Raw genomic sequence first — 10,277 nt, 5'->3', positions numbered from 1 at the left:
TCCTTACGAAAACCTTTGGCCTTTCCTTTGCTCATCCTCTCTTTTACATCAGCAATCTCTTTGTCATCCTTCTGAGCTTCATGGATCTTTCCCAACAATGTAGACTGAACTTCCATTGCTGCAACAAAACCTTTGGGAACAATCTCCAGCCGAAGTTCCCTGAGATCCTCGGCTAACTCCTTTGGTAATCCTATGATTATGAGGGTATTCGTCCTTGTTTTTTTATGGTTGTGTCCTATTTCTCCTCAAAGCTTGTCTGCACAAGGTTTCTCCATATCCTTTCCATAAGGCCCCAACTTCTGGGACACAAGACGAGATATTTGCAGAGTCAACTTAAATTCTTCCCAAGTGGTTACTCTTTGCCATCCATTGATGGTTTGGTACATCCTCCACCAAGTAGCAACAACTCTTACAAAGCACTGAATAGCATGCTGGGCCACGTCCTTTCTGGCTATAGTGTTATTCTCCATGTGATCCTCCATGTTCTGAATCCATCGGCCCGTCTCCAATTGAGTCATTGGTCCAGAAACATATGGGCTCATCTCTATTCATCCTCTATTGGGTCCATGGGTTTTGGGGTGGGATAAGAGAGGTCGAGAGGGATACACACAATACAAACAACAGTTTTGAAAAGGCGGATTTTATTGTGGCTGTCGGAAAACAACAAACAAATGACAACTCACAAACGTCGCATCTAACGTAGGTATAACAGGGGTTTGGTCTTCTAAAGTCAATAAATCTTCAAAACCGCCAAACTCTTCAAGTCTTGTTCATGCCTCCAATGGCTTGTTCCGATCATGCTTGTCTTTCTCAAGTCCTTTTTGCTAGATCATCTCTGTTGACGCGAAGTTTCTCGTGACCTCCTTCAATATTTTTGGAGTTGCGTTCCAAACTTCCGGGTTTCAACATCCTTGACATGAACCATGGCACTACGGTCCTTCCATTCCTGACTAATCTCCTGTATCTCGAGGTTTTGCTCCTCCAGCTTGGCTACTTTCAGCTTCTAGGTCCCGAGTTCTTTACGAAATGCTTCCTTTCAAGTACGACTTCTTGTGGCTCCATCTTAACTTCTTGATGTAATACTCCAGATCCTGGTGATACACCGGCTAAGGTTAAAACTTCATATTGCTGATGGGTGCTCCATCAGCCTTCTACCACCCAATCCTTCCATGCATATACATGCTTAACTCAGCACGGTGACAATAGCATAAGCGGGAGATAACTTCATGGATAGCGGTGTTTTTGCTCTTGTCATTTCCATGAGCTATCATTCCATAGTTGATATCTCCTGCCTTAGGGTTTTCTTGACAAATCCTTGAGTTCTTAACTCTACATGCTCCGGTCTTTCTCTGATACACCTTGATCTCGGGTATTGAAAACTTCCGTAGTCTGCCAAGTTCCATAAGGGTAGCCTTCCTAGGTCATAAAAATCTGGGAATTCTTCAGAGCCTTCAAATCTCCTAGTCTTCGGAGTCTTCAACCACTGTAGTTTCCATTATCATAATGTATGGTAAAATCCTCTTCATTCCAAATGGTCTTAGTTGTCCGATATCTTGTACTTCTTGAAGTGGTCTCATCCGTCGAATCTTCGTGTGGTCAAAAAGGGGGAAAGGGTATAGTCTCACTAAAGGGACTATTCGAATAAGCTCAGAAGACAAGAGAGGTAAAAGATCCTTTTGAAAAAGAAAGTTTTAGAGAAAATCCTTTCTATGGGCTTGCCAGTTTCTAGGGTCACGTCCTATAGTTAACATGTGCTCTGATACCATCTTGTAGCGACCCGACCCGAATGGATCAAGTCTCTGTGCTTAAGTGTCATCCCTGGATCGGTATGCTGACACACACAGTACTCGAGGATTTATAACAGAGGTAAATCACATGTATAAAATAACGTAAATACTATTACCACGATCCAAATAGCGGAAGTAACAAGGTTGTGGATTCCCATCAACACCAACGGCAAAGTTGAGTGTAGAAATCGTAACCCTAACGTATCACTTACTCGTCGTAAGATAATCCTGCAACATGAGACGTTGCAGCCACAAAGGGTCAGTACATTGAATGTACTGGCAAATTCACACTGTAGAGCAATGATGAATAATGGCTATCACTACATGCATATATGGCTGGTGGAAAAGCTGTACGGTTATAAGGTTTTTGCGAAAAGCCAATTTTTCCCTACTGCAAAGGAATAAATTTTATTTAACAATCATGGTGGTTGTTAAACATTGAGAATGGTTGACAGTATTCTCAATCCCAATTAAGCATCATCATTAAAAACCCAACAATATTCATTTAAAGTAACGTGATGAGATTCACATGATAATCCAGACACTAGATACTCAAGACGTCCATAACCGGGGACACGGCTAATCATGATTAGTTTATACACTCTGCAGAGGTTGCGCACTTTTCCCCACAAGACTCGATCGCCTCCGTTGGATTTCTCGCACTACATGGTGTTTGAGAAATAGATGACCGAGACATAGTCTTTCAGAAGCGCTAGAACCTTAAGATTGGGTAGACCGTACCACCTACATCCCCTACATCTGCTAGTCTACCACTGTAAGAGTTCGCACGACTTAGTCAACTATGCTAGAGCCCATAGTAGCTTGTGGCTACACACGGAAGTTTCTAGTATGAATAATCTCATGATCCCTTTGAGCCTGGGTGGCGGTCCAAAAAAACAGGCAATCCTGGTCTACCCAGGTGCCTAGACAGGCAATCCTGGAATACCCAGGTGCCTCAATCCACCCAGATGTGTGTTTAAGTTGCCACCTTAAGTAAACCATTAATTAACAATCTCACATCTGTCATGAATACTCTCAAAACCCAATCCACGTCTACGAGCATAGCATGGCAATCTAAGCATAACGTAATAGTACTCCCAAGGGTTTGATAATAAACAGGTAATAGGTACTACCTCAACTACTTCCCATCCCACAATTTAATTAGATCCTAATCATGCAATGTTGGAGGTTTGATCTAATGCAATAAAAACTGGGTATTAAAGAGGTATGATCAAAGTGTGAACTTGCCTGAAATGTTGATGAAGATGATTCGCACTCAAAAATCTTGATAGCTCTGCTCATCACACTCTGGTCAATCTATCGTAATCAAGCAATAGTAACCACACATAAACAATCACTTAAAAGACCAGAAAGATCGAAGAAGTCGATTCGAAAAACATCAAAACCAAGCAAATAGCTCTTGCAACGTAAAACAATTTCTAACAGTACCAAAACTATGTGAATTTGGCCTTATCAGAAAGTTTAGGCCAAGAGCTTTAATCTGCAAAAAGAATCAACTCAAACGGAGTTACGGATAAAAAGATATGATCAAAAGAAGATTCGAATCAAATCTGTTTGAAACAGATTAAAAAAGTTTTTAAAACCTTGTTCAAGTTGGTTTAATTTGTAGAGGGGCTTGAGACGAAGATTTAGGCGTTGGTTTCACTGTGTTTGGACAAACGAGCAAAAAGGTACGAAGGTTTTAAGATCAGGGACTAATCTGCGACAAAAATAATCGCGGATAGGTCCCTGTCAAAAAAAATAAAAGTAAATATTTGTTTACCTTCACTATTCCGGCGATCACCGCCGCTGGCGGCGGCGGCGCTGGCGAGAGGCGGCGGCGCTGCTACAGGGCAAGGGCGGGGCGAGGTGCAAAACTAGCGCTCGGGGGCGGCTTATAAAGGCCTCGGGTGGGAGGAGTCCGGCCCGGGCACGCTGTGTAGGTCGGTTCATGTCGGGGGTTTGGTGCGACATATGCCAAAGGATGGCTTATCATGGTGGGGGTGAGTAGAACGTCGCCGGTGCCTGGAAACGGGATGAGGCGAAGACATGCACGCCGGCGAATCTTACCCAGCTTCAGGGCTCTCCGGGGAGATAATACCCCTACTGCTGCTCTGTGGGGTCTCCGCATGATCACTATGGCAAAGTGCTTACACGGTTGCTCCTTGAGTTGTTTCTTGGTGGCAGGAGAGGGCAAGGCTAGCACTCTCCCTTTTATTTGTTATGCTCCAGAGCTACTGGGTTCCAACCTTTGCATGGGTGCCCTGGGGGGTTTATATAGGCCTACCCCCAGGGGTACAATGGTAATCCGGCTGGACACGGGCCCAGCCGTCAGTGCCTCTAGCCTCCGTCTTCTTTGCCGACCGCTGGGGCCCGCCGACTGGCGGGCCCCACCGACTGGCCTGGTACGGAGCTGACAGGCCGCGTCCGCCGCGGGCGGGTCTTGCCGGCTGCTGATTACTGTAGCCGTGCTTCTGATGACACGGGCTTGATCATGAGGTCGTGGCAACAGCCCCGCCGCCCGGCGGGCGATCACTGTCGCCACTCCCCATCACTTCTTGATTAATGGCGCATGGGCCCCAGGGGAGGGCTCGGCCGACTCCCCCGGGCCGACTCCTGACGGGTCCGACTGGTGGTTCTTCTATCGTCTCCTGAGGTCTCACTGACTGGTGGGGCCTGCTGTCTCTAGGCTGTACAGACAAGCCATCGTGGGTGCGGGATTCGGCCCTGCGGTGTTGATGTCAGGGCCGGCATGACAATAGTGCCACGCCGCACGGAGATCTTCCGAGGTACGGCGTGCTGTGGCCATGCCTGCCCTTGGTAAGGGGCGGGGGTGGGCTTCGTTGTAGCCACACCCTTGCCTCGTCCCCTTTGATGAGGTCATGGGGTTTGTTGGAGTCGCAGGCCGACTCCCCAAAGCCGGCTTCTCTGGAAGTCGCTAGTCAGGAGTCGGCTTTCCCTGAAGTCGTCCCTGGGACTCGGCCGTGGGTGGTCAGTCGGCCGTCTTGCCGTCGACTCCTCAGAAGGCGGCTCTTCGTCCTGGGGTCTTGAGGGGCGCATCCTGCCCCGATGTCTTGAAAGATTCTGGGGCTCGGGTTGGCCTACCCGCGGCCCATTACTCCGACAGTAGTCCCCGAAGCTGGTGAGGCGCCGCGACCGATCGGCCGAGAAGCCTCAGCAGTTTCTCTTTCTGGGTGCTCAACACATGGTCTTTGATGGACTTCTGCCGGGCCAACTAGAAGGAGTCGGACTCGCTCGATTCGGACTTACTTAATTCCGACTCGCACAGTATTTCGAACGTCGCGGTGGGATTTAAGTGGCGTGCTAGCTAAGCCTCTAGGCCGCCGCCCATTCTAGGCCTGTCACGTGATATCACGTGGCTGGGCCGTCCTGCCAGCCTACGCGCGCGACGGGATAGGCCCATAGGCGGGGCCCGCCACTACCGCGCCTCGGTGCCCGAGCGGATCCGCTGCGGCCCCGGTGGACGGTTGGGATTCCCGTGGAGTTACTGCGCGCAGTAACTTTATCGTGGAACGTGGGGGACGTGGGGCCGTGGGCGCAGTAAATCCCCACGTCCGCCCCCTCGGCTTCGCAGCCCACGAGGCAATAAGTAGGGGGAAGAGGGGGGCACGCGCGCCCCTCCTTCCCACTACTCCTCGCTCTCTTCCTTCTCACTGCTCCTCGCTCTCCTCCCTCTTCTTCTTCTTTGCTCCGCCGCGTGCCCAAGCTCCGGCGAACGCCGCGGTGATCAGCTCACGATGAGTTCTTCCTCCACCGCCGCGCCTCCCCCGGTGCGCTCCGGCACCTGGGATGGCTCCAAAGTTCATGAAGACCACATCGAGTTCCTCCGCCAGACTCGTCGGCTCCCCGGCGAGGATTGCGTGCAGGTGCGTCTTGCGCCGAAGGGGGAGATTTCCCCCACGCCACAGGAGGGCGAGCGGGTTATCTTCCACTCGCACTGCCTGCGCGGGTTGGGGCTGCCGGCGAGCAGTTTCTTCCAATCCTTCATGGAGTTCTACGACCTCCAGCCGCACCACCTCACCCACAACGCAGTGGTGCTGCTGTCCGCCTTCGTGGCCTTGTGTGAAGGCTTCCTCGGAGTCCTCCCCACCCTCGAGCTCTGGGGGGAGTTCTTCTTCTCCAAGCTCGGCACCCAGACTGCGGGCGTGCCGGCTCAGTGCGGCGCTTTCATCGTCGTGCGAAGGTCGGGGGCCGACAATCCCTTCCCCTCCATCTCATTGATCAAGTCGGTGAAGATGTGGCAGAGATCCTACTTCCACGTCAAGAACGCCTCCGCGAGGGGGGACTGGGTCAACCTGCCGGCTTTCGAAGCCGGCCCGCCGGCTGGGCGACTGCCGAACTGGTCGTACCGGGCCAAGTCGCTGACGCCTGTGGGAGCCAGCACCATCACGCGACTCCGAGTGCTGACGCAGTCGGAGGGTTTGACTGGTCCAGACCTACTGGCCGCCTTCGTGGTGCGCCGAGTTCTCCCACTCCAAGGCCGCCCCCACATGATATGCCAGATGAGCGGGCACCATGACCCGAGTCGGATGTGCACCAAGGACATGCCTCATGATGAGGTGGCCTTCATGGTGAACTACCTCTCGGACAGCAAGCTCCCGGAGGATTGGCGGTTCGGCAAGGAGCCGTACTCCCGCGCCAACCCCCCGCCCGTGGTGAGTTACCTCTCCTTTCTTTCTTTGGATTGTCTTCTTTCTTGTTGAGTTTGTTTTGACCAGTCAACTTTGGTCAGAATCCCCACCTCCACCCGCCAGTCGGCACCTCGGGGCCGGCCCGCGAGTTCCTCGCCGACCGGGCGAAGAGCGACGTCGACGACCCCGATCTGGGGGCGGCAGCTCTGAAAGACGACACCGAGGGAGGAGGAGGAACAGCAGGCGACTTCAGGCCTTCGACCACTTTCGCCGACTGGCCTGACGACGACGCCGAGGGAGAAGTCGCCCCTCGCCATCGGCCAGGAGCCAGCCAGCCTGGCATGGGCTCTTCTGCCGCGCCGAGCGCTCTAGGCGGTGGGAAGAAGCGCAGGGCCGTGCCGACCTTGTTCGGCAGTCGGCCGAAGAAGCCCAAGGGCTCGGCTACGGCGACCCGGCGGGACGAGGCGGCTGCGAAGGCCACCCGCTTCCGTAAGGAAGTGAAGAAGCCGCCATTGGTCTCCGTGTGAGTATGCTGTCTTCAAAGCTTTATTCTTTCTTTTTGACTTTGTCTGAGTCTTCGCTTTCTCCTCTTGCTTTAGGGCTACCCTCACTCTTGAGAGGGTCACCGCCGCCTCCGTCATGGGGTCAGCAGAGACGTCCGCCACCACTCGGCGGATTAACCCCGCTGCTGACCTCCGGGAGGCGATGAAGCGGAATGCGCAGGAGAAGCGCAACGAAGAAGAGGCCCTTCGCTTGGAGAAGGCGGAGGCTGACAGGGCGGAGGCCTCCGCCAAGAAAAAACTGGCGGTGGCCGAAGCCGCCGCCGCGACGAAGCGGCAGGCTGAGGAAGCCGCACGCCGCCAGTCAAGGTGTTCGTCACCCCGTTGAACTCTGCGCCGCCGCCTCCGGAGTTCACGAGGCAGACTGGGGAAGCCGGCGAGGAGAACCCCGTCATGGAGAAGGAAGGCGGCGACCCCTCTACGCCAGACGTGAACGTTCCGCCGCCGTCTGAAGGTGCGCAAGGCAGGCAGCCAGCAGACCCTCCCGTGCCGCCGACCGAAGACGAGGCCGTGGCGAGGCTACTCCTCCAAGTCGGCTCGCCAATGCGCCACCGTCTGGAGAAGGCAACTTCAGCACCCCGCCCCCTGGAAGCCGGCACCGCCAGCTCGGCGATCCCAGACGCCGAAGCGACGAGCGCCGCGCCCATTGGGTGGGTGCGAGGAGGCGGCACAGGGCCGCTAAACCAGGCGCTTCTGGACGTCCAGGCGAAGCTTCGTGCCGAGGGCGATGCTCTCCAGAATTGCACCAAGGCGTACCTGGCGTCACGGGCAGCCGTCCGGGTATGTTTTTCCTTTGGCCTTTGTTTTCTTGTTCCTCTCTGTGGGGGTGCGCCAGCGCACCCACTGGGCATAGTCCCCAAGTTTCGGGCTGGCTACTGAGCAGGCGGCCCAGAACTCCAATTGATGAACTCTCGGTATTGACTTTTTGTCTGAAATGCTTGTCACGGGATTACCACAACCTCCGCGTCAATGCCTTCAACCGTAACGTTGAAGAGCTGGGCAAGCGGACCGCCGATTTGTCGGAGAGCCGGAGTAATTCTTTTTCCTTCTTCGCGGGGGCGCGCTGGCGCACCCGCGGGCTATAGTCACCGAGATTTGGGCCGACTGCTGAGTAGTCAGGCCGGATCTCCCTGGCGACCTTCTTTTGATGACTTAACGCCTTCTTTCTTTCTTCTTCTCAAGGGCCAACGCTGCTCTTCAACAGCAGCTGAGCGACGCCAACTCCGCTTTGCGCGCCAAAGAGGAGGAGTGCAGCAAGCTCGCCACGGAGCACGATCTGCTGGCCACTCAATTGACAGAGCAGAAGGAGCTGCTTGTGAAGACACAGAGGGAGGCGGAGGACACGGAGACCGCCCTCCTGGCCGAATTCGCGAGCAAGCGCTCCTCCTAGTCTGACAAGGAGGCGCTGCTGGCCTCCAGCTTCCACGAGATTGAAGACATCATTGATGGTGAGTTTCTTTACTTTCTTTCTTCGAGCTGCCGATTTAAGTCGTGCCGACTCCCGGTTTTTGACTTGCTTCTTTGTTTCTTCCTGTCTTTGCAGACTTCTTTCTTGGGCAGTCGCAGGCCGCCATCCAAGCCATCGAGGCTGACCGTGAAGGTCGGAGGGCGGAGGGCGCAGAGATTGCCGCCGACGCCCCTGAACTCTTGACGAGCACATCCTGAGCATCGAGGCTCACCTTCGACCGGCTCACCGAATGCTGCGCCGGCTTCAGCGTGTCGGTGCCCAGGCGATTGCCGCCCTATGGCCGGATATGCAGGCTCCACACACCCCCAGCCTGACAGCCGACTGATTGGAGGTCGCGGCTGGTCGTCTTGAGGCCTGGAAGGGCTCTTCGGCCCGAGCTAGAGCGTGCCGGGCCTTGGAGTTCGTCAAGGCATGGTATCCGGGGCTAGATCTAGACCGGCTGACCACGCTTCGGTCGGAGGCCCAGCCGGAGCTGGCAGCCGCGGAAGACGCCCTCGTCAAGCGTGCTGCGGCGATCGCCGAGTACACCGACACCAGCATCTTCGTCCTCGAGCGGTCTGAAGATGGCGAGGAGGAACCGCCGGAGTGGTTTGGGATGAACCCAGACTACGGCGAGGACTCGGCGGAGGTGATTGGCTCCAGCGTCGAGGAAGAGGGCAAGGCGGAGGATGGAGGTGAGGCGAAGGCACCAGAAGACAGAGCAGACGGCCAGCCTCAGCTCGACCGTGCCTCCAGGAACGAGCCGCGTGCGACCGACCCGACTGCCGCCGGAGGCGATCAAGCTGAGACTAGCCAGCCGGCCGCCCCAACGCCTGACGCTGGCGCCTCCTCCGACCCTCCGAATCTGTCTGCTGCTTCCTAAGCTGCCACTGTATCTTTGTTTTGTCTGCTTCAGTAGTCTTTGAAGAACTTGTTAATTCGCACAATTCCACCCGCGGGGTGTATTTTGAACCTCTGCTCGAAAATTCGGCCAAGGGCCTATGTTATGTAAATATGTTTATCCGAGTTCTATCTTTTCTTGCTCATTGCTCATTGCTCATTGCTCTTTTGACTTTTTTTCCTTTGCCGCTTTCTCTTAGTTGCCTGCCTTGCCAATCGGACAGCCGCTCTGCGGACTGTCGCTGGATCAAGTGCTTGGCTATTTTGGGAAAGCAAGTACTTAACTGTTTTTAAGAGTTTCTGAGCAAGTTGAATAGAAGGCGGCAATCCGACTATTCGAGAGTCGGTTTGCGAAAAAAGGCTAGAAGCCGTCTTGAGCTATGTTTTATGCTTTGAGTCCTTAACCATTTTTCATGCGAACGCCCATTCTACCTTACCTCTACCCACCGTACAGTTGCTCTGCGAGCTGCGGCTTCTGACAGAAGACGGTTTAGGTGTTACACACTACTTGTCCGGCTGCAGGAAACATTTCATAGTGCAAGGCGGCAAGTCCTCGGGCCGACTTGTCGAGCCCGGTGCCAAGCGGCATGACAAAGAGTAACATACTTGTAGGCATAATTTTTATCATACAGACAAAAGAGGGCAGTCCCCGAGTTCGTCTCAGGGGGCCCGAAGTCTTGGTACTTTAATACAAAAGGTAGCATGGTACATACTGCATCAACTGTAAAATCTTCGAAGGAGATTTGCATTCTATCGCCGCTCTGTCTCCTTGCCGGAGTCGTCCCTCTTGCGTGCTCGGGGCTTCTGAGCATCAATCAGGTAGTAGGAGTCGTTGCCCAGTACTTTGCTGATGATGAAAGGGCCTTCCCAAGGCGCCGACAGCTTGTGCTGGCCGGCTGTTTGCTGGATCAGCCGGAGCACAAGGTCGCCT

The sequence above is a fragment of the Triticum aestivum genome, chromosome 6A (assembly GCF_018294505.1).
Source record: "Triticum aestivum cultivar Chinese Spring chromosome 6A, IWGSC CS RefSeq v2.1, whole genome shotgun sequence".
In the NCBI taxonomy this organism is placed as follows: Eukaryota; Viridiplantae; Streptophyta; class Magnoliopsida; order Poales; family Poaceae; genus Triticum; species Triticum aestivum.
The sequence above is the reverse complement of the archived record's forward strand: the minus strand, read 5'-3'. Positions refer to the sequence as shown.